Source organism: Lissotriton helveticus, chromosome 11 (genome assembly GCF_964261635.1).
Source record: "Lissotriton helveticus chromosome 11, aLisHel1.1, whole genome shotgun sequence".
Taxonomy (NCBI): domain Eukaryota; kingdom Metazoa; phylum Chordata; class Amphibia; order Caudata; family Salamandridae; genus Lissotriton; species Lissotriton helveticus.
This window is the reverse complement of record NC_136072.1, coordinates 769066922-769090621: the sequence shown is the minus strand read 5'-3', so window position 1 is coordinate 769090621 and position 23700 is coordinate 769066922. Positions and strand designations below refer to the sequence as shown.

General features: G+C 49.2%; 1 protein-coding gene across 5 annotated transcripts in view; it reads right to left on the bottom strand.

Moving 5' to 3' along the window:
- ARHGAP25 (Rho GTPase activating protein 25) overlaps positions 1–23700 on the bottom strand; it is a 441995-nt gene that overhangs the window by 283556 nt on the left and 134739 nt on the right. The window lies entirely within an intron of this gene.

Genomic DNA, 23700 nt, shown 5'->3' with positions numbered 1-23700 from the left:
GGTATAGGAGACAGAAGATCTTAAAGGCTTCAGGCCAATGGAAAACAGATTGGACCGAGGAAGAAAGGTCACACAAAAGAAAGGGTAGTAATGGTCCAATAGCTTTAGATCGAGAGCAAAAAGGGAAACTGTGTATATATAGGGGTAAAACCTAGGATGAGAATGTGTTTGTGGGAGAAGTAAATTGTGAACATGCTTTCCAATTAGAATATTATACAAAGGATTTCTTGAAGGGAATGCAGGTGATCCCGAATGTATATTTTGTTTGTGGAAGAAATGCATACGTGAAACTATCGGATAATTGGTATGGATCATGTTATTTAGCAATTGTCTTCCCCAAAATATACCATGCTAAGGATCTAGAAATTATAGAGGGAGGAACTCAAGCTAGAGGAAGAAGGGATGTAAGCTATGAGGAGGTAGTTGGAGACGTATTTGGTGCTATGTTTCCTCTTTTAGGGATAGTACTGAATGATGTCAAGATTAGAAGATTGGCAACAGTTGTAGATAGGTTGTCCGCCAGTACTGCTAGATCATTAATGCTGGTGAAGGGAGAGATGCAATCGATAAGGGCAATGGTTCTTCAGAACCGACTTGCTCTAGACGTTCTGTTAGCCAAAGAGGGAGGAGTCTGTAAGGCTTTGAAGGTTCAGGAATGTTGTACTTACATTCCAGACAATTCAAAACCTCTAGAAAAGTATATACGGAACATCACTGAAATTCATCATGAGATTGAGGATTTGACACAGGTAAATGTGTGGGAAAAAGTAGGTCATGGAATGGGTAAAGTTGGAGGTTGGTTTGCCAACCTAGGAAAGGGTTTCATTTGGTACATACTGAAACCTATCATCATAATAGTGATTTGTATAATCACTTTGTGGGGATTGGTGCGGCTGTACCAATGGTATAGATCAAATAGGTTGCAGAGATCCATGAGAGAGCAGGAGAGGAGATTAGCTGCGATGCAGGATAATCAGTACAGGAGTCTGAGGGCTCTAGAGATGATGAAACGAGAGAGTACTGCAACGAGTTCTGTTTGATTCAGTTCATACCTCAGGGATGGTGTTGTGATGGTGATGACTACTAGAAGTCATCAAAGGGGGGAACTGAGAGAGCGCAAATCGAGAAAAAATAGAAGTGCACCATATTTACAAGCACGTTGCATCAGTTTAGTAAAGATTACATAAGAGTGTCGAATTTATAGAGTGAAAATACATAAGAGTGTTTAATCAAAATAGAATGCATATATCAGTGTGAAAAGCTAATGTAGAAGTGTGTAGAGATGTTAGAATGATGTTGAAATCCCATGTTATGTGGCTGTTGTAGAGGAGAATGTAATACTGCTAAACGTAGAAATGTGTAGGCCACATGGCAGTTCACAGAGAATGAAAGGTGCTGTTACACTCTCACATGATATGGATTTTTAATGTTGTTGTAATTCAAAGTATTATTGATCATAGAACTGAAATATATGTTTTATAGAAGTGTTTCATATAACCATTGTGTGTAATAAGTTAGAATACTGTTTAGACTAAGAAATTAAAGGTTTACAGAGTGCACAGGCCCGTTTCATGTAATTCTAATAGGCCTGAATAGATAAGGTCATTTCTTTTGATCTGCATGTGTTAGTTAGAGGAATGTCATGTTAAGCATAAATTGCGGAGCCTGCTCGAAGGTTTACGACTTAGAAGATACGATGGAGGCCGGAATTTGGGGCCCACTGTACAAGTGTCTGTTTGCAGGTGCGAGGAGGTTCCAATCAAGAGAGTGATGAATAGAGTTTTGTTCAGGGAGCCAGGCACAGGCCTGGAGGAGGCTTCAGGAATTTCCTGGGGGGTACCGTCCTGCCGGAGAAGGGCCTGAGAAGCAAGGTCAACGCTAACGATGGGCCCAGAGGAGTATCAGCATGGAAAATGCCAGAACCAACACCACGTGAGGGGCGTCTCTAAAGGGCGTTTCTATTGTAAATGTGATTTTTGTATTAGGGACAGCACCCCTGGGTGGAGTTAGGGCAGATGGTCTGAGGAACCTAAGAGAGCGGATGGGTAGGCAGATAGGATAACTGCGAGACACCGATTCACAACGAAGACTAAGGGAAGTGAGTGATCTTCTTTGGAAGTCACCACGGCTGACACCTTTTTAGGTTAAGATTTTTTTAAGTAGGGATGTCACTTAGTCTAGTGTAGGGTCAGTCTAATCTGGATTTTTCTTCCTTTCTGTAAATGACTCACAAGTTACAGCTTGTGTCTATTCTTGCAACTCTGATGATTTTTGAATTGGTTTTGGTGATATTCTTCTGCCGACTAAGAGCATTTAGAAAATGTATGTTTGTATTGATACCAATATATCTTTTGAACCTTATTTTGAGATGTTTGTATCTCCAGTTAACTTTGGCTTTATAATAAACTTTTAAAACTTATTCGTAGTAAGTGGTTCTTTAGAGTGGTGGAAGTCCTTAACTGATTGACCTAGTAGTGGATTGCCTTTTACTCTATGACAGGTATCAACGGTTCAGTCGACCTGAGTTGGGATCTAGATCTATAGCAATAGATCAGAAATCCCGCCGTAACACATCCGCCAGAATTATGCTGGAAAGCTCACAGTATACCGGTACTCTCAATGAATGGATGGGTACTCTCTGCCAGGAATAGCCAGAAGTATGCCACAAATGCCCACCTATGTCAAGAATGAGCGCCTTTATAACAGGCCCCGTTACACTACAATAAACATTATTGTGTCAAAGATGGACACCATAATTCTGGGTCTATCATTATGCGGGGATACCCACTCGTAGGTCAAGAAAGCAGGAAGGCAGACAACAAGTCAAGGAATGGGCAGTAAAAAGATGTAAAAAAATACCCCTAATTTTATTTACTTATTTATTTTTAGCATTTGTAGAGCGCACTGCAACCCTGTGGGCATCCTGGCGCTGAGACATAAGGAAAGAGCTGGACAAAGGAAGAAGAAAGAGAAAAAGCAGCTAATGTGAGAAATCATGTAACTGAATCCGGGATCAAACTTTGGGGAAAATATTAAGGATAGGTACCACTATGCCATTGCAAGGTGATGGAGAGCCACAATCATGTAAAGATTGTTTACAATATGTCAAGGACTGGTACCTCTAAGTCAGGACTACCACAGCGATTGGCATGCGTAGTCCATTATGCCAGAGATCGCCACATATATTTCAAGAATTCCCAGAACATGTGTACAGAATGGTCACCATAAGACCAGGATACAATTAGGCTAGGGATAGTGCTAATTTAGGGGCCTATTATGATTGCGGTTTTCCCGCATCCTCCGGGCTGGCGGAAGCCACCGTCGGCCCGGAGGATGCGGGAAAATTGCCGCGGAGCCTAGAAAGACCCACAGCCATATTAGGATGTCTGGTGGGTCTTGCAATCAGTCCGCAGCTTTTCCGCGGCGGTCGCCTTCCGACCGCGGCGGAAAAGCTTTAACATGGCTGGCGGTGTATATCAGACACCGCCAGCCATATTAGGATGGTGTAAGATGTATGCTTTTCCGCGGCGGCTTTTCTGCCGTGAAAAAGCATACAGACCTTCACTTCGGGGGCCCGTTGCGGGCCCCCTGGGTGAAGGGGGGGTGGGGGTGCACATGGGGGGGTACCTATGGTACCCCCCATGCATTTGCGTGAACAAAGCAGCAGGCACCGTGCGGTGCCTGCCGCTTTGTGCACGCAAATGCGGTGCATGCATTTTTAACATTGCGGCGGGTGCAGCTTGAAGCTGCACCCGTCGCAATGTTAAAGATAGAGGATGTGACCGCCACCCTGGCGGTCACATCCTAGTCTGCCCGGAGGGAACGCCGCAGCCCATGCGGACGTTCCCTCCTACTCTGGGGTCGCGGACGGACTCAAGTCCGTCCGCGATCCTAATCGACCCGTAAGTGTGAGTGAAGGGCAATTTGAAAAAAAAGTTTTGCTGTCATTCATTAATAGCCCAGAAGTCTTGAAATGTGTACACCATTGAGAGGATAGATATGAGCTCAAAAGTAATAGCTGTGGTTCTGATTAGTCAGTCAAAACATTTTGCCACGGATATGGGTATTTGGTGCCTGTTCTGTATGCATGAGGCAAGTTTGCTCTTCTTATCATTGTGATAACTTTTCTCTGCAATTACAGGGGAAAATTACCAACCTGATGCCCATGCAATACCAGTTTTCTGTGTGTGTGATTGACATTAGCACTGCTAATAACCATATTTTATCTGACCTGTGTGTGCCAGGGAAGCTTTCACACCTGATGCTCGTGTGCTAGCTGTGCAGGTGGCAGGTAACAGACCTTAATCGAAGCTGGGCACACATAAGTTGGGGGGGGGGTAAGTGGGGGTTAAGGACTGGGACGACAAAGCAGAATTGGAGTAATGGCACTGCCATCAAATTTTCAAATGTTTACCTTACCTCCTCATGTCTTACTCACTGTAGTCCTAACATCATTAGCCTCTACCAAAGCCAGCATTAATCACCCACCAATATAGTTAGCCAGAAAGAACAATACCCAGTCAGCAAGGAGAAAGGATAAATCCAAAAGAGCATCAAAGATTCTAGTGCAAGTGCCAAAACAAGCCAACAAGCTTTAAAATCACATAGGCAAAAGACACAGTGGATCACGGTCCCAAATAGAGGGAAGGACAGTAGGAGCGTCACACAAGAGGAAGCTGGAGAGCTAAGGAAGGACTGGGGTGCAGAACAAACCCATAGACAGCAACAGATGGAAAGAAAGAAAATGTAATGCGCTAAAAGGCAGAAGAAGTACAAAGACATTCCATCAGAACTGGCACAACTCACCCCAAGCAAAAACTAGAGCCCAGATAAAGAGTGTCATTAACCTCCGCCCAGGAGTGTCAGGAAAATTACCACCAAACTGGAAGACCAAAGTACAAGACAGAGGACCGAGACCCCCATACAAATCCAACCCAATGCAAGTTTGATAGTGCAGGGAGAGGGCTGCAAACAGGCATCAGGCCACCCCCAAAAGAGGACACAAGGGCACACCTCCTCTAGCTACATACCAAAGGCCCGCCAAAGGGGAAGTCAGAAAAAAGGCTACGAGTCACATACAAGCCAGCAAACCAGTGCCCAAGATACAAAGGGGAAGGCCCAGCCATCAAAAAAAGGTAAACCAGAGTAAAAAAATTGCCAAGGACGCCCCAAGGAAACACACCCTACACAAAGTCCAGAAATCTGCATGCTGCTGAAGTATACACGCAAGAAGGTGATAGACATGTACACAATGCACCAAGGCACACCCTCCTAACATCAGAGCTTAGGAGAGGTCTGTCAAGTGAAGCTCCTCCAGAAAGCAAGCCAACAAGAGCAGGTTCAGTCCTTGTGTAGAGCCTGCTCAGGAGCAGAGGGCATAATGCATGACTAGACCCCATACCAAAAAGGTAGAGAGAGGAATTCAAACCCATAACAACAAGATCTACAACTTTATGGAATGAAGGCTCATATTGGGCCAATCTCCTAATCAAACAAGTAGTATGGAGAAGAACCATGAGAACTCAGAGTCAACAGCCCTTACAAAAAAGGGCACAATAACCAGAATGAGGATGACCAGGGCATTCTGGGCTCCAAACACACAGGCCCCAGTGGCATCCAGGACCAAAGAACTCCAGAGGAGCCACCAGATGCCCCAGAAGGAGAACACATCAGAGCATGATCAGAATGGGGTAGCATAGGAAGTCACCATTCAGAGTTAAAACCAAGCAAGCACCACAGAGTGTAAGGGGAGAAACACCTATGAAGCCATCAGTACCATAAACCTAGCACACCACCACACTGCAGACAAAGGGCACACGCTATAGAGAAAAGGCAAGCCAAAGTTGCATAACCTCTTCAAAAGTCAACACACAAGAGGACACAGGCCATAGGAACACAAAAGGCAGCCAATGGCTTCCCCATGCATCCAGAAGCAAACAGCTAATGTGAAAGTAGGGAGGCAAACAATAAGCGAGAATCAACCATCGCACCCAAATGGGTAAAACCCGAGACCAGCAGGGGGAACGTTCACAGTGCACAAGAAGAACAAGTATTCAACATAGAAAGGGCTTAAAGGCCAAACTCCTGGAATAAGGGTACACAACCACAAGACTGCAAGGAGATAGACCAGGCACAAAACCCATAGCCAAGATCCAGATAGAGCCCATTAAGTTAGATATACAATAAGGCCCAAAACACACAAGCGTGACTCGTAGGTTTGTGGTGCACCCAGAGCAATAGAACTGCCAAGGGAAATGCAGGGCCAGCCAGAGGGCAAGGGAAGCACACCCAACAGGATAAAACCACCACATTCACAGACAAGGTCAAGTCCCATCAAGAATCTTATGAGAGAATCCACCACCAAGCTAAACAAGCGTTAAGAGGCAAAATCCACTAATGAAAAACCTAAACATCCACCAGTTACCGGGGAGACCATATGAACTCGGCTACCACAGCAGACAAGAAGAAACACAAAATCTGGGCAGACTAGCAGGAAATGACACCAAGGAATAGACGTTCAACAATCAGAAGCCCAAACATAAGTGGAAGCAAAAGGAGCACTCCCAAAGGAGAAAAATAAGGCATAGGGAACGCCCCAAGCAAAAACAGGCAGTAATACTAGAAAGTAGCAAAAATGCAATCCCTTTCACAAGAGCCACAAAGTGAGGAAGGATGTACGATCGATTACCCCCCAAACGCAAGCGGAATAAGGGCTTGGAGACCAAACGTCCAAGAAAAAAGGAAAAACCAAGTAGCTGGAGTGATGTGAAAGGTGCCACCAGGGGAAAAACAGCAAGCAATTCACAAGCACCAAGCCAAACAAGGAGCGAGATTAGAAATCAACAGAAAGCCATATAATGCACTGAGCGACCGCCTCTATGCCAAACTTTGCTACAGCATAAACCACAGGAATCAGTCAAGTCCAAACAGAACTCTAAGAAAAAAAGAATGGCTGAAAGGCCAAACCGTCAGTAGCAACACAATGCAGAGAAAAGGGGCTTTTTACCCACAAAGATAAGCTTGGAGGACAAAGAGAGCAAAAGGGTAGAGATGGCCCAAACACAGAGGGCACCTGTTAGACCTGGCATTTATGGCGTGTTTTTGCCCTGTTTTTTTGCTTCTGGCCTCCTGGTCTTCACTGTGTACTGCATTTCATTTTTGCGGGTTTTAGAACTCTGACCACTTTACCACTGCTTATCAGTGCTACAGCGCAAGTACTCCCTGTGTAGATTATTATCCATGATTAGCATATTTGATTTACTGGTAAGTCACTAGTAAAGTGTTCTGTGTGTGTACAGGGTGGGTAGATCAAATGCTACTAGTGGGCCTGCAGCACTGATTGTGCCTCCCACACGGGTAGCCCTGCAACCATGTCTCAGACCTGCCACTGGAGTGTCTGTGAGTGCAGTTTTAAACTGCTATGTCAACCTGGTAAGTGCACCCACTTCCCAGGCCCAAACCTTTCTTGTTTCTACATGTAGGGCACCCCTAAGGAAGGCCCGCGGTAGCCCTCTGGGCAGAGTACAATGTATTTAAAAAGTAGGGCGTGTACTAGTGTGTTTTACATTTCCGGATGCAGCCTACATAGAGAAAATTGCCTCCCTATAGGCGCTTGGATGTGCGCCGTCCCCAACAATCACAACACTGCCATTGCAACGTTGTGATTGGCTGAGGAGAGGGGAGACAGGCTGCCTGCTTCCTGTTCCTTACCGCGGGACCCGCGCAGGAGCTGCGACAGCACGGGACTCGGGAAGGTAAGTTCATTTTAACTTGTGCATACCCTCCACCTACCCCCCTTTCCCCACACGATTCATGAAGGCCGCGACTGTAACATCTACAGGGCTTAAGAGACAACCCCACCACAAACCCTCAACACTATGAATAACAAAAAAGGAGAGTAAAACAAATGGCACATGTTCCATCAGCCTCAAGCCAAAAGGGAGCACAAGGGGAAGGCCAAGCCCAGTCCACTAACAGTCAAGGAGCCAAAACCCACCCTAAACAGCAAGCTTGATGAGGAGGCAGGGAAGGCCAGGCACCAGAACTAGACTTATCTCAAACACGTCCAGCAAAGAGCCTGGGGCAAAGAAGCAGACATGAGACAGGGATATGGTGTACTGCAAAACATGGGACCATGCACCTGTCCACTTGCAACTGAGGTTTCAGAGGCCTACTATGGGAAGACACATCCTATCTCCACGCCAGTGACGAGGCATGAATGATCATGCAAACTCGAAACTAGTACCACCCAGCCACAAAACAGAGAGAAAGAGATGCACCCATCCATGAGACAGGGCAAAGCCAACAATCCCCAAGTCCAACATGTAGCAGAGGGAAGCCCAAGACCAACCAACACCACAGGAAAATGAGGTCACTCACCTGTGCACCAGTGAAGTGTCCCTAGTGCTACACACAAAAAAAAGAAACTCCCAGTCCCGTGGTCAGTATTTATTTATTATTTAAGCGTATTAACACCTTGGCTGCTAGGCCTTTTCCCCTCCTGTGCTGACCTTTGCATGATCCCATTGTTCATGACAAGGTCAGCTCGTCATTAGCACAGCTCCAGTGTGCCTCATGACGAGCTGAGCTCGTCATGAGCATGGAAGGAGTTAAGCACGACAGCGACCCAAAAAGGGTTTCCCGGCGCTAGAACAGGCAAGATGCATGGAGGCCACCATTTCAGCAGTTACTGGGGATTATTGATTGAAAAGCCAGGTCTTAATGGCTCTGCAAAAGTGGACGTAGTTAGTTTCAGTACGGATAGTTAGGGGCAAGGAATTCCAAAGAGTAGGGCCTAAGTAAGCAAAGGACCTGTCTCCCATTCTAGCGAGCCTAATTCTGGGCACGATAAAGTAGGCCAGGGTCGAGGATCGAAGGTTGCGAGAAGGAGTGTAGATATGGACAAGGGATTGCAGGTAAAGGGGAGCTGAGCCAGCTTTGATCTTGAACATGTAGCTCAGGGTTTTGAATTTGAAACGACTCTCAACCCTGAGCCAGTGTAGATCACGGAGGGGTCCTGAAATGTGGCTTGATCTGGGGATTTTACACAGCAGTCTTGCGGCTGCATTTTTAACTACCTGTAGACGTCTTGTCACCGCCTTGTTAGCCCCAAGGTAAAGAACATTTCCGTAGTCCAGCCGAGAGGTTATGAGGGCATGGACTACGGATATTTGGGTGTCATAAGGCAGCATCCAGATAATTTTCTTAAGCCATCGCAGTATGGTAAAGCAGATGGCCGAAACCTTGCTTACCTGATGCTGCATAGTCAGTGCATTGTAAATGGTAAAACCAAGGTTGCAGACATGAATGTATAGGAGAGGGAGGGGACCTATCTCCGCCGGCCAGAGCTTGGAGCACCAGAGGTCATGTTTTTGACCCAGAATTAAAACTTCGATTTTACCTCCGTTCAATTTCAGTAGATTGTAGTTCATCCAGTCTGCAATTTTCCTCATACCCGACTGCAGAAGAGATGTGAAGCCCTGGTCAGGGTTCGAGAGGGAGAATGCGATCTGGGAGTCATCGGCATAAGTGAAAAGAGTAAGACCTTCTTGCTCTGCTATATAAGCCAGAGGTTTGACGTATAGATTAAAAAGAAGGGGACTGAGTACAGAACCCTGGGGTACTCCATAGGGAGATACATGAATTTTGGAGGTTGCTGTGTTGGAAAAGATTTGAAATGTACGGTGAGTGAGGAAAGAAGCCAGCCAACTCAGAGCAGAGCCGCCTATACCCATAGAGGTTAGTGTCTCTATGAGTATGGTGTGAGCGATGGTATCAAATGCGGCACTGAGGTCAAGTAAAATCAGTGCCACTGAGCCTCCTCTGTCTAATAGCTGGCGTAAGTTCTCGGTAACTCCCAACAGAGTTGTTTCGGTGGAGAAACCAGGACGGAATCCAGATTGTAAAGGGTGAAGTATTAAATTGGCCTCAATGAACTGGGCAAGGTGGAAATGAATGTGCCTCTCGAGAATCTTGGAAAAGGCTGGCAAAAGAGAGATGGGGCGGAAGTTGGACAGGACATTTGGGTTGGTCGTGTTTTTTTTTTTAAAAGAGGTGTCACCATGGCATGCTTCCAACTTGCCGGAACAATAGAATCTCGTAAGGAGAGATTCAGGGTTTTGCAGATCATGGATAGTTGGGAGATACTAAGTTGTTTAAGTATAGTAATGGGAAATGGATCATTAGGTGAGCCCGATTTTAGACTACCTAGAATCTTGGTAAGGATTTCCTGGTTGAGATGAGGCCCTGCATTCAGGGATGGAGGAGGAGAGGTGGAGCAGTTCGTACTGTTCAACGTGGGAGACTGTAAGAGTTGGGGTCTATTATAGTGATGTTTTGCTATGCCCTGATAGATGTTTTCTATTTTTTGTGTGAAGAATTGAGCTAGTTCTTCACATTGGTTGCTGCTCAGGGGGGGTGGTTTTGCTGTAGTTTGTCGGAGCCCGCAAGCTCTTTAACCAGTGCAAAAAGAGTTTTGGATTTGTTAGTGGCCTCAGAGATGGTTGTGGATACATTGCTGGCCCTAGCAATGGCGTATGCCTTATGATAAAGTTTTAATTCTTTTTTGTAGGTGTCACCGGATTCAGGGGAGTAATTTTTCCTCCAACTCCGTTCCAGTCTCTTACACTTGGACTTAGCAATTTGTAGCGATTCGTTGAACCAGGGAGATGGAATTTTATGATAGTTTAGTTTTCTTTGAGATAGAGGGAGACAGGCATTAGTGGCATCTGAAAGCCAGGTGTCAATCTTTTTAGATGCATTTTCTACATTTTCCGTAATGTTGAAATCAGGGGGAAGAAGAGCATCTAAGACATGCTTGAAGGTATTCATGTCTAATTTTTTCCAGTCTCTTTTGTAGATGTTAGATATTGCACTGAGGGTGACCGGGGCAACAAAGGAGTTGACACAAAATTTAACTAAAAAATGGTCAGACCAGTGAAGGGGGGTGCAGGAGAACAGTGTATATGGGGGAGGTTGGAGAGGATCAGATCAAGGAGATGGCCAGCTCCATGCGTGGGTCCTGAGTTGCAGAGCAATATGTTCATGGCAGCTAGGTCAGCAATAAGATTGCTGCTCGTCAGGTTCTGAGTGTCCTCAAGATGTAGATTTAGATCTCCAAAAATAGAGAAGTTAGGTGAGTTCACAAGTAACGAGGCTGCGAGGTTCGACAATTGTGAAGCCCATGAATGCAAGGGTCCCGGTGGCCGATATACTAGTAGGCCTGTGAAGGTGAAATTTGGGTGTAGGGAAAGTTTGAAGGAAGCAACCTCACAGTTAGGTAGGTTGAGCAAATTAAACTTGCATTGAAAGATGTTTTTAAAAACTATTGCAATGCCTCCACTGATTTTATTTGGTCTATCTGCTCTGATAATAGCATAATTGGATGGTAGAGCTTCAGCGATGTCAGGGCCCGAGCTATCGTGAAGCCACGTCTCCGTAAGGAACAGAGCATCAGGTAGTTCGTTAGTTAGGAGGTCAAAAATTTCCCTTTTATGCTTGGGAAGGGATCGACAATTTAGGCTGAGAAAAGAAAAATTCAGGGTAGGCTTTGTTTTAGGCAAATATCGGCGGCACATTTGAGGTGAATTCAAGAAGAATTTGCAGTTAGAGTAAGAACTGGAACAGAGACTGTCCAAATCTAGTATGCTACACCTTTGGTTCCCATGGGGCATCAGAGTGTGGAGTTGGAAGGAAGAATAGGCTGTTTGTTTAGTAGGGATTTGAGCAGGGGTTGTGGCCCCTGGGCCCGATTGGGCGCGGACGGGTGCAGACGGGCTTGCCTTTGGCGCGCCACCGGCGCGCCCGCTGCGCGCATCCGCTGCGCGTGCGCTGGTTCTGTGCCCTAAGTAGTCTAGCGGCATCCAGAGACTGCAGCGCTAACCCCGACATCCGCCGGAAGTGAGTAGGAGTTTCACGTACCAGCCCTCCAAACAAACAGCACAAGCCGCGTCTGACCGGGGCTGCGGGAGAATATTAGGCAATGCAGGTAAGGAGCAAGCTGTTCACAACAACACAGTGTTAAAAACATGAAGATAGTGCAAATTAAAAAGGAGCTGGCAGCGGCGTTCTGACTCACGCAGCCTGCCTCATCCAATGTGCTCGCGTTAGCTCTGTGCCCTAAGTAGTCTAGCGGCATCCAGAGACTGCAGCGCTAACCCCAACATCCGCCGGAAGTGAGTAGGAGTTTCCCGTACCAGCCCTCCGAACAAACGGCACAAGCTGCGTCGGACCGGGGCTGCGGGAGAATATTAGGCAATGCAGGTAAGAAGCAAGCTGTTCACAACAACACAGTGTTAAAAACAACGAAGATAGTGCAAATTAAAAAGGAGCTGGCAGCGGCGTTCTGACTCACGCAGCCTGCCTCGTCCAGTAAGGAGCAAACAGGGAGGAACCAAACCCAGCCACTGCTAGTGCAGGAAAGAAATTCATTTCCATCACAGAGGTCCACTGCATCTCTAGCAGTGCAAACTCATCACTGGCCCCAAGCCCCCAAACACCATTAGAGCACCACACAGCCCAGAACAAGATGAACAGCTGGACGGGAGCTCACAGTAGCCAAGGAGAGGTAAAAAGACAGGGAGCATCATTCAAACCCCAAGTTTGTAGTTAGGAGAGCAAGATACTCAACCCAGGCTTAATCTATGAAAGAAAATAGAAGAGCGCTCACTTGTCCACCAGCAAAAGGGACTCCAGAACCACATAGTAAACATGTAGACACGACCCCAGGCCCAGAATGGAGCACTCACATGCAAAGACACACACCCAGAGACGCTAGCCTGGGGCAACACCCCTTCAATACGATGGAGGCCCCACAACAGTACCACATAGCTGATGGCAATCCCAGCAAGAAGGCCAGGGAACAGCACAGCTGAACACGAGACAAGACAGGGAAATAGCGCAACATCCCACAAGTCCTATGGTCAGCAGGGAACGTAATGGGAAGCCTATTCCTAGCCCACACTCAAAGTAGAAGAAGAGTGTATGACTAACCTGTCTTACAGCAAAGAGGACTCCAGCTCAGCAGAGCAGTGAACAGCAAGTACACATCTTGGCCCACGCCCAGGAGAGATCTCACAGGAAAAATGCCATACCTAGCACCTCTACCCAGGGAGAAAGGAGTCCACATTCATCAACATCAGCTGATAGCAGCACCCAGAAACTCAACCACAACCTTTAGACCCAAGCAGCGCAGGGAACTGGGGATAAGCAAGTCAAGCACTGGAACTAGCACCAGATGTCCTTAAACAATCCCAGCAGAAAAGTGTGGGTGCACACACATCCAGCATGAAGCCCAGGGAGCCAGCAAAAGTAAGAAACACGAACCACAGAGTAAGCAAAAAAGGTCCAAACAGAGCTTTCAAGACAAACATGCCCCATCCAGAGAAAGGAAGCAGAGGGGACCACCTCCTAAAGAAGACGTACAAAATAGAAGGTTTCTGGGGATGGGTGTTCCTTTATAGAAGGGAGGGGAGGTGGTTGATCGTCTCTTTTTTAGTATGCACCATGGTGTGGTCACTAATGCAGAAATGAAGCGATGCTTACGTCAGATTCCTAGACATCAGTGAGACTGTCCATTTTGTACCACCATCTGCAAAATCTGAAGCAGTGATATGTTATGTTATGTTATGTTATGTTATGTTATGTTACGTTGTTTTTGTATAGCGTAAGGCTACTCGAACAGGAGTGTCCCGACGCTTTTTTTTCCACCAATGGCTGATAAAAGGTAACACAACACAGTAAAAACAGAAACCTAAACGAAAATAAAAAAGACCATTTAATAGAGAAACAAACTAAGAATTAAAAAGCCACGTCTTCAGGCTCCTCCTAAACTGAAGCAGATTGGGAGTACTGCGCAAAGCAAGCGGAAGTGAATTCCACACCTGGGGAGCTCGACAGCTAAAAGATCTCCCTCCAGCGCGAGCCTTCCTTACCCGTGGAACCACAGCTTTAAAGAGGGATTCCGAGCGGAGAGAACGAACTGGATGATAAAAGTTCAGCCTCCGCTGCAGATATCCCGCCCCTGATCCGTGCAAAGCTTTATGCATCAGGGTCAGGGATTTAAACAGGATCCGCTTCCTAATAGGGAGCCAGTGAAGCTTCTGAAGCAACCCCGAGGCACGGGCTCGCCTACCAAGACCAAAGATTGCCCGGGCAGCAGAGTTCTGCACCACCTGGAGGCGCTGGACCAGGTAATCGGGGAGGCCAAGAAAGAGGGCGTTGACAAAGTCCAGCCTTTTTTTTTTTTTTTTTTTTTTTTTTGAGTTCAACACTGCTTTATTGGGCATGATAGTAAAGAGTACACAGCTGTTCGTGCCTACAACCCGGAGGCCGGCAGCGTAGTCTACGTGACAAAACACAGCCTTGTAGCCGGCATCCCTGAGGCCCGGAGGCGTAGCATATGTATGAACAAGGAGTACAGCACAGTCAGTTGTGTTCGGCACTGGAAGGATGGGCCGCAGTAGAACAGTGGTTTTAGAAGCAACAGTCAGTATCGTAACATTAAAAACAAATAGAACTCCCCAACCATAAAGAAACCCAGAGGCAGTTCAGTCATCTACGGAAGTCTGTGGGTATGAAATCAATAAAGCATCAGCAAAAGGTAGAAACTCTCATGATAGAACAGCAGCATTGTGGCACAGTCAATTCTTGAGCCAGTGAAGCTTCCCACAGTGGTAAGCGCAGTGGCGTGGAATGGAAATGTGGTACAGAAGGGTAAAGTTGTGTGGGTGTGTCTGTTAAGATGTCAGAGGGAGGGCGGCCTGGCCGGCGGTGAAAGGGAAAGAGGGGGTCAGCCACCCTTAGGAAGAGGGGTTCCAGCACCCAGGACCAAGTGGTGTACCAGATGTCGAACAGTGTATCCCAACACAAAGATAGTAGGTCCCGGTGTACAGCGCCCAACATGAGTAGTATTTAGGGGGTCAGGGTCAGTTGTCGATGTGAGGGCCGGAGGACACATCATCGGTCGACATCAGGGGCATCGTCAGAGGCGTCAGTCTCAGTGGATCGTGTTAGAAGATATGTCACCAGCGGACCCCATATATCTTTAGGTCGGCTGGTTAGAGGTAACAGCTCAGTGAACGTGGTGTATTGGTCTTGACAATGGGTCAAATCCTCCAGCCATTCCTTGAACTTGGGCGCCCTGCCCCGGCCCCACCGACAGGCCACACGCCGTTTGGCCAGTAGCAGCGCAGTGTCAATGAATTTTCGGCATGTACTAGGGACCTGTGGCGTATATCCGAGAATTGTCACCAAGGGGTCCATGGGCACCTTGGTACCAGTCATGTCCTCAATGGCACCCGACACTTGTTGCCAGTATAGTGACACCTGAGGGCACTCCCAGGCAAGATGCAACATATCCGCATGAGCTGCATGACAGCGCGTGCAGCGATCATCCCCTGCCAGACCAAATCTATGCTTTTTCACTGGCGTATAATACATCCGCTGTAGGAATTTGTAATGTATGATTTTCAATCTGCTGCTGGCAGAAATGCGGGAGGTGAGCGCACAACAGTATAACCATTGTTCGTCCGTGATATCAGTGGCCAGCTCAGCGGACCAGCGCGTCCGTGCGCTAGAGTCCGGCATCGTGGCCGCGCTTCGAAGTTGGCGATAGAGGCCAGAGACCAAGTGAGTCCCGTCTGGAGAACATAGCAAGAAATGGAGGGGTGGCAGAGCCTCCGGTTCATTAGGGAAAGAAGGTAAGATGTCCCTCAACCCCGCACGTAGTCGCACATAATAAAACAAGTCTAAGGGAGTGCGGGCATGTGCCGCGAAGAAAAGGTCTGCCGTCTTGAAGCTTCCGTCAGCAAATAAGTCGCCCCAGCAGGAGACATTGATCTTTGCACAGAGGTTACGAAAACCCCGTTCCCACAGTAGGGTGAGATTAGGGTGGTAGGTAAGCGGCAGTTTCGGCGAGTAGGGTAGGGGGCAGGACAACCGTTTCGCTATCCGGCGCCACGCATCCATTGTGCATGATACCGAGGTGTTCGGCGTGGTGATGGACGATTCCGGACAATGGAGTAGTCCACTTAGTGGAAGGGGGTGTACTATCCAGTCTTCTACCGCTATATGTGGCATAAACGGCGTGGGAGCCATCCAGTGGTAAGCGTAGTGCGCCTGCGCACATAGATAATATTCTAGAAAATCAGGGATGTCAAAGCCCCCTTTATCATAGGGTAGAGTAAGCGTGGACCATTTAAGCCGGGGGTTCTTGCCTCCCCAGAAAAGCCTACACACCTCCGTTTTCAGTGTCTTAAAGAAAAAGGCGCCCGGGTAGTAGGGAATGTTAAGGAAGAGGTAGAGAAAACGGGGGAGAATAACCATTTTGATAAGGGATGCTCTGCCAGCCATGGAAAGCGGCAGGGTGATCCAACGATCCACAGTGGAGGTCAGCTTGGTAATAGCTACTCCATAATTAGATCGCAATGTCTCTTCCCGATCCCGGGATATACGGATTCCCAGATATCTAAGATCCGTCCGGCACCACTCCAATGGGTAGTCAAGAGGAAAATCCTCCACCGCAGCCGTCAAGGGGAAGAGTTGGGATTTAGACCAGTTAATGTGTACCCCTGACATCCCACCAAATATGATGAATTCCCTGAGTAAGGGATTCAGGTGTATCACTGGGTGTTTAACATATATGGTGATGTCGTCAGCATAGAGGGATACGTCGATTTGTCGCTGTAGGCACTGTATCGCCCCGTCTCGATGTAGTTGACGCAGGCGACAGGCGAGAGGCTCAACCGCTATGGCAAATAGTAAGGGAGAAAGTGGGCAGCCCTGGCGCGTGCCTCTGGTGATGTCAATAGGTTGCGACAGGCGACCGTTGATCAATATCCTCGCCGTGGGATGAGTATAAAGCAGACGAACCCAAGATAGAAACAAAGGCGGGAATCCCATACTAGCCAACACCGAAAATAAGTAGGACCATTCGACAGAGTCGAAAGCCTTAGTCGCATCTAGGAAGACAGCTGCGATAGGTGTGTCAGGATGAACCGTGCGCAGGAGAGAGAACAGGGTACGAAGATTGTGTGAAGTTGACCGGCCAGCCACGAAGCCAGATTGATCCGGTAGTACGATTCGAGCCATTAGTAAGGACAGCCGGGTAGCTAGAACCTTAGCGAGAATTTTTACATCACAGTTCAGGAGAGAAAGGGGGCGATAAGAGTCGCAAGAACAGGGGTCTTTACCGGGTTTCAAAAGAGAGGTGATAACCACTTCACGCATGGAGCCAGGAAGAATGCCATCACTAAGGGACTCCGAGTATACTTCACGTAACACTGGAGCCATTATATCAATATAGGCTTTGTAAAACTCGGCAGGGATGCCATCCAGCCCAGGGGCTTTACCATTCTGAAGGGACATAATGGCATCACGGATCTCGTCAATTTCGAAAGGTGCCGCAAGGAATGCTCTATCTCCATCGCTTAGCCAGCAGAGCGCAACATCCTTTAAATAGCTGGTATAGGACGCTTCGGAGCTCGAGATAGAGGTGTATAATGCATGATAGTGTGCAGTGAACGTGTTGAGGATTTCATCCGAGTCCCTAATGGTGGTACCGGATGCGTCCTCGAGTTCGACAATAACATTGCGACCCTTAGGGGCCTGAGTGAGCATTGCAAGTACCTTCCCAGGACGATCCCCTTCGCAGTATTTCCTGGCCCGCCAGTGTTTACCACGAAAATTGGATTCCCTGGAGACCTCCTCCTCATACTTAGAAAGTGTCTCCCTGAAAAGTGCATGCAGTGTAGGGTTAGTGTCCTCCACCATCCGGCATTCCAGGTCCTTCAGCTCTCCCTCTAACGTGCCAATGGTGCGGAGTATGTCGCGCAAGACTCCGCAACTCTTAGAGATACAGTATCCCCTAACGGTGACCTTAAAGGCCTCCCATATATGTTCCACCGAATCCACAGAACCCCTATTTCTAGGGAAAAAAGCGGCTATCTCTTCAGCTAGTTCAGTGCGAAAGACAGTGTCAAGCAATATGTTAGGGCGGAGTCTCCAGTGTGGTCTAGGGTTATCCCATCCCGGCATGTGGAGTTGAAGCATGACAGGACTGTGGTCAGAGTATGTCCTGGGTAAGTGCCTTCCCCCCGTTAATGTTGATGCTGTCTCCTTGGTGACAAGAATATAATCCAGGCGTGCCCATGTTCCCGTGTGAGACGTGAAGTGTGTGCCTTCCCTCCTGAATGGGTGCAAGTGTCTCCAAGCGTCAATCAGCTCGCCCTCTGTAAGCACCCCCTCCAGCGCCTCACGTGCTCTAGGTTTGTAAGTGCATAGCCCATCCGCCCTATCTAGGTGTGGCACCATAGCCAGGTTGAAATCGCCTCCCCAGATGACGTGACGTGAGCCCACAGCCATGATTTTGCCCCAGAGTGCAGAGAAGAAGGTAGGATCATCCGTGTTCGGTGCATATGCAACAGCAAACGTGACAGTATCTCTCCCCAGCCTGCCCCACAACAATGCATACCGCCCCTCACCATCCATCAGTTCCCCACATTTATAAAACGGAACATTGCGGGCCACAATAATAGCCACCCCTCTCGCATATGTGGAGTACGAGGAGAAAACTCGATCCCCAGCCCATCTACTCGCAAAAGTAGGGTTAGTACGTGGCGGCAAGTGGGTTTCCTGTATCATGGCAACCTGCACATGATGTCTATCCAGATAGGCTAGTACACTACGACACTTCTTGGCATTATTTAGACCACGAACATTCCAAGACATAGTCGTCAATTGAGAGTTAACATTTAAAGTAGCCATAGGTAGGTCAATAGCAAAAACAACAGTACCAACCAATGCAATAGGTGTAGTTCAAAAGCATTCCACCAAGTTAAAAGTACAGTTTGGCGCATAATCTGCATACCCAGTCCCAGTGATAGTTGCCTCGTCTCAAAACTGCCAACCCTCCCTCCCACCCCAGCATCCCAATCATGCCGGTAGCCGATGAACCCCCCCCACCCTCCCCCCCCCAACCATCCCCTTCTAGTCTCTGCAACAACAACAATAAAAACAGTAGCAGTCCCAGGGGGAACACCCTGTAGGGGTTAGGCATAGAGTGTGCACAGCACCCTCCCGGCCCATAGCTCCCATCTGTACCACCCTCGGCGGAGCATAGGGCCTAGAGAGTGGGCCTCGATGTACATTACCACAGGTGTGTTACTTCCTCGCAGGTTCGAAGCAGGTATTCAACGCAGCGTCCGCAGGTAGGATGATGGGCGTCACGCAGCACGTAGAGAGAAAAGAACCAACATAGTTCGCACGGGTATTCAAGGAGCATTCTGTGCCGGCGGCAAGTCCTCGTCAGATGCCTCCGCCTCAGCTCCTCGTTCTTCTCTGCGTGCTCTCCGTAGTGATTTTAAGAAGTCCTCAGCCTTCTGCGGATTCGTGAAGAAGCGCTGTGTGCCCTGATGCGTGATCCGCAGCTTAGCAGGATACAGGAGGGCATAATCTACCTGTGCCTCACGCAACTTCTTTTTCACCTGGAGAAATTTACGTCGTTCCTCCTGCACCATCGGGGTAAAGTCCGGATATATGGAAAACGCAATACCATTGTAATTCAGCGAGCGCTGAGTGCGGGCCGCTCTCAATGCAGTGTCCCGGTCTCGATAGTTCAGCAGTTTAGCTATGATGGGCCGGGGTGGCAGGCCAGGTTTTGGCATAGGCGCTAAAGACCGGTGCGCTCGTTCAACAATGAATTGGGGTGAAAAAGCTTCTTCACCGATTGATCCCTTGAGCATCTTCTCGACGTATAGCTCCATTCTGCCTGTATCTGTGGATTCCGGCACATTCGTGATGCGTATGTTGCTCCGGCGGCTGCGGGCTTCCAAGTCCTCATTTTTAGCCGCTATAATGCGAAGCAAATTGTCCATCCGGGCTAGTTGCGTCGTGTGTGTCGCGGAAACATCCTCACCATCAGAGACACGTTGTTCCACGGCTGTCAGTCGCTCCTCATGGCGATCCACCTTGTGGACCAGCGCGTCCAGTCGTGCAGTGACACCGTCCACCTTTTCAACCACAGTAGCGAATCCTTGCCGCATCTCCTGAAAGAGGCTGTGAAGGTCCAAATCAGTTGACGGGGGTGTAACAGCCCTCGAAGGACCGGGACCGGTGGGCACTGATTTGGCGCCTTTTTTGGCGCCATCAAAACTCAATTTCGCTTGGCGGTTATCCGGGCGCCCCATGATGGTCGTGGTATCCAGTAGATGTGATCGCCTTCAGTAGGGTATGAGATCAGTATGTACAGGCCGGTAAGTAGACAGGCAGCCGGTAGTCCTGTCAGACACTGAAAGTCATGAAGGATCCTGATAAGGACATCAAGGAGAGATTGCAGCCACCGTCGGGGGAAGGGCGCAGTGTTCCAACCCGTCTCCGGTCCCCCAGTGTCCTCTCTGTAATGGTGGGGTGCAGCGATCAGCGGAGGCCAGAGTGGTCAGCAAGCTGCAGCCACGAGGGAGCTGGTGCAACCCACCGTGCAGCTAGGAGGCGGGCCAGTGGTCGTGGAGTATAGCGGGTGCAGCCTGTGAAGCCCGGGCGTCTCCCGGTCGATCTGGACTTCGCGGTTCTGTTCTGCCCTGGGAGCAAGGGTGAGGAGTCCCAGCGCCGCGTCAAGGCTCTGTGCGGCCTCCGCTCTCCCGTTGCGAGGCCCAGAACTCCGCCCGCCCCCCAGACACGCGAGGAGCGCTGCAGCGCCTAACCCGCTCTCGGCGGTAGAGTCGGCTCACCCGCGGTCCAGGCGCCGGAGGTCAGCAGTCCCCGATGGCAGAAGGGTGCGGGGTAGAGAGGCCTCTGCACCCCGTCCCCAACCGTCGGCTCCTCTCCCAGTCACAGACTCAGCTTCGGGCGGATGACGGAGGACGCGGCCCAACCCCTCGTGGTCAGCCGCGGTGTGCCGTAGTGCTCAGCAGCCGGGTCCAGGCGCCCTCAAAGACCAGGCTATCTCCGCTGCAGATAGATGCGGCAATATCTTCAGTTCCACGGGTCCCAGCAGCGTCAAACTCGGGTCGAGTGTGAAGGTCGCCGTCCTGCACCTTGTGCTGGCATTTGAGGTAAGAAAAACACCTTGTGGCGCAGGATATATGTAGGATCTCTCAGTGAGGCACGGGAGCTACCAACCTAGGCAGCCATTCCGCTTGCGCGCCCTCTAGCGCCACCCCGACAAAGTCCAGCCTTGAACCGATAAGAGCCTGAACGGTAATCCTCCTGTGCTCCTCCGACAGCAGAGGCAAGAATTTGCGGAGCATCTTCAGGATTCCGTAACAGGTACCGGCCAGGCCAAGAATGTGGGTTCGCAATGCCAACTGGTTGTCTAACTTGACGCCCAGATTTTTAGCGACCTGGGAGGACTGAGCGGGAGGATTCATGTCGAACGGCCACCAATGCTGCCAATCCGGCTCGACGACGCAACCAAAAAATAAAATCTCAGACTTGCCCGAGTTGGCCCTCAGACTGTTCCGTTGGAACCAGTCGAAGACCAGCGCAAGGCAGTCCCGGATTCTCTCTCCATCAAACTCTTGATCTTTCCCGCAAGTGAAGAGGAGTTGCGTGTCGTCGGCATAGGAGACGATCTGGGCCCCATGAGCCTCCACCAAGTCCGCCAAAGGGGACATAAAGATGTTGAATAACGTGGGGCTCAACACAGAACCCTGTGGAACCCCAACTCCCAATGGCGGCATCTCGGCGGAGCTCTGAGAAACCCAGACCGTCTGGCGGTGGTCTTCAAGGAAGGAGGTAAACCACCTGAGCACCGTCCCCCTGAGGCCGATGTCATAAAGCCTCGCTAAAAGCGTCTTATGGGGGACGGTGTCGAAGGCCGCCGACAGATCCAACATGACCAGCATGGCCCTACCGCCGACATCCAGAGTCTCCCTAATAATCTCAGTAACCTCCAACAGAGCTGTTTCCGTGCTAAAATTAGGACGGAAACCCGATTGAGATGAGTGGAGCAGATTGTTAGCTTCCAAAAAGCTCGACAGGACACCGTGGGCATGTTTTTCCGTGATCTTCGCCAGTGCAGGTAAAAGCGAGATGGGCCTGTAGTTCGCCAAAACCTCGGTGTCAAGACCCGGTTTTTTTAGGAGGGGGATCACCATCGCTCTTTTCCAGGAGCTGGGGACCCTTCCCTCCCTCAAGGAGGTATTGAGGACAGAGTTGACCAGAGGATTCACCACCGCCGCCATCCCGGCCAAAAATTTGGCAGGGCAGGGGTCAAGTGGCGAGCCAGATTTAAGATTAGCCAATAACGTCTGAGAGACATCACAGGCAACAGTAGGGAAATCGGACAGCGTCCCCGCAGACATCTGCGGAGGACTACAGTCCACCCTATCACCATTGCCTGCCTCCGGTCCCTCCCCAAAGGTGGCCTGAATGGCCTTGATCTTACTTGTGAAGAAGCCAGCAAGATCGCGTGCCCAAACATCCGCTGAAGCTGGCGGGGGTGGATGGGAGCTGGGGGTGGTAAACTCCTTCACAATATTGAAGATCTCCTTACAGGAGTTCGCCGCTGCCTCTATCCTCCTTGCCAGATAGTCCCTCTTGGCACCAAGGATGTCACGATGGTAGGCCTTAACAGCCGCCTTATAGGCAAGCTTTGCCTCCCCATCGTACATACGGCGCCACGCCCTCTCAGCCATCTTGCACTGACTACGGGCCACACGGAGCGCCTCCGTAAACCACGGGGCCGATTGCCGAGCCACCGTGGACCGGGGGGCAGCCTTAGGAGCTAGATCATCAAGTCTGTCGGTAAGCCAGCACTGCAGAGACTCCACATCGCTGTCTAAATCACCCGAAAGATGACAAGGGTGATCCAGCAGCGCCTGCTCAAATAAGTCAGGTGTCACTCTATACAATGCTCGCGAAGCTGGTCTAAGCAAAGTGGGCGCTCTATACTCCAGGCGCGCCGATTCCATCACTGAAAAGCTGATCAACCGGTGATCAGTCCAGAGCATCTGCCGGGTAGCAACCTCTGTAGGTGGAACAGATGAGAACACTTGATCCAGGGTATGCCCCTTCTCATGTGTTGGCCCCGACACGCAAGGCACAAGACCAAGCGGAGATGTAACATCCAACAGTTTGGCTGCATCCGAGTCATCTGCCACATCCAGATGAAAATTGAAGTCACCGGCCACAATGCAGTGCTGTGTGGTCAACGCCAGCTCAGAGGCGGCCGTCTGCAGATCCTCAAAAAAAGTGCCCACCGGGCCTGGTGGCCTATATACCAGCAAGCCCTTCAGGGCCTGACCCGGTGACAGTCTAATCGTAAAGGCCAGCGACTCGGCATTCCCAATAGAATTCAAGGGAAGCACTGAGCATGGAACACTCTTTTTTACCACAACCGCTACTCCCCCTCCCCTGCCCCTCGCTCTATCCATCCGGAAGATGTTATACAGCGGGGGAATGGCAGAGAAGACGTCCGGGTTGGACGCCTCTCCCAGCCAATATTAATTCTCATTCTCACTAGGTACACCAGAAGATAATAAAGCTATCTCTCTGATTGTGTTCTACATTAACAAACATTACAAATATTGCATTTGAATGGGGGGACTTATTGATTATTAATAGGTAACTGGCATTTCATGTCAGTCCTATCTGGGCAAATACTACAAGGTGCCCCTGATAGAGTTAGGTGTGCAGACACAGTACTTTGTAAAGCAATATATATAAGTGCAGAGGCCATCGTTTTGCTTTAGAGCCATTGGCACT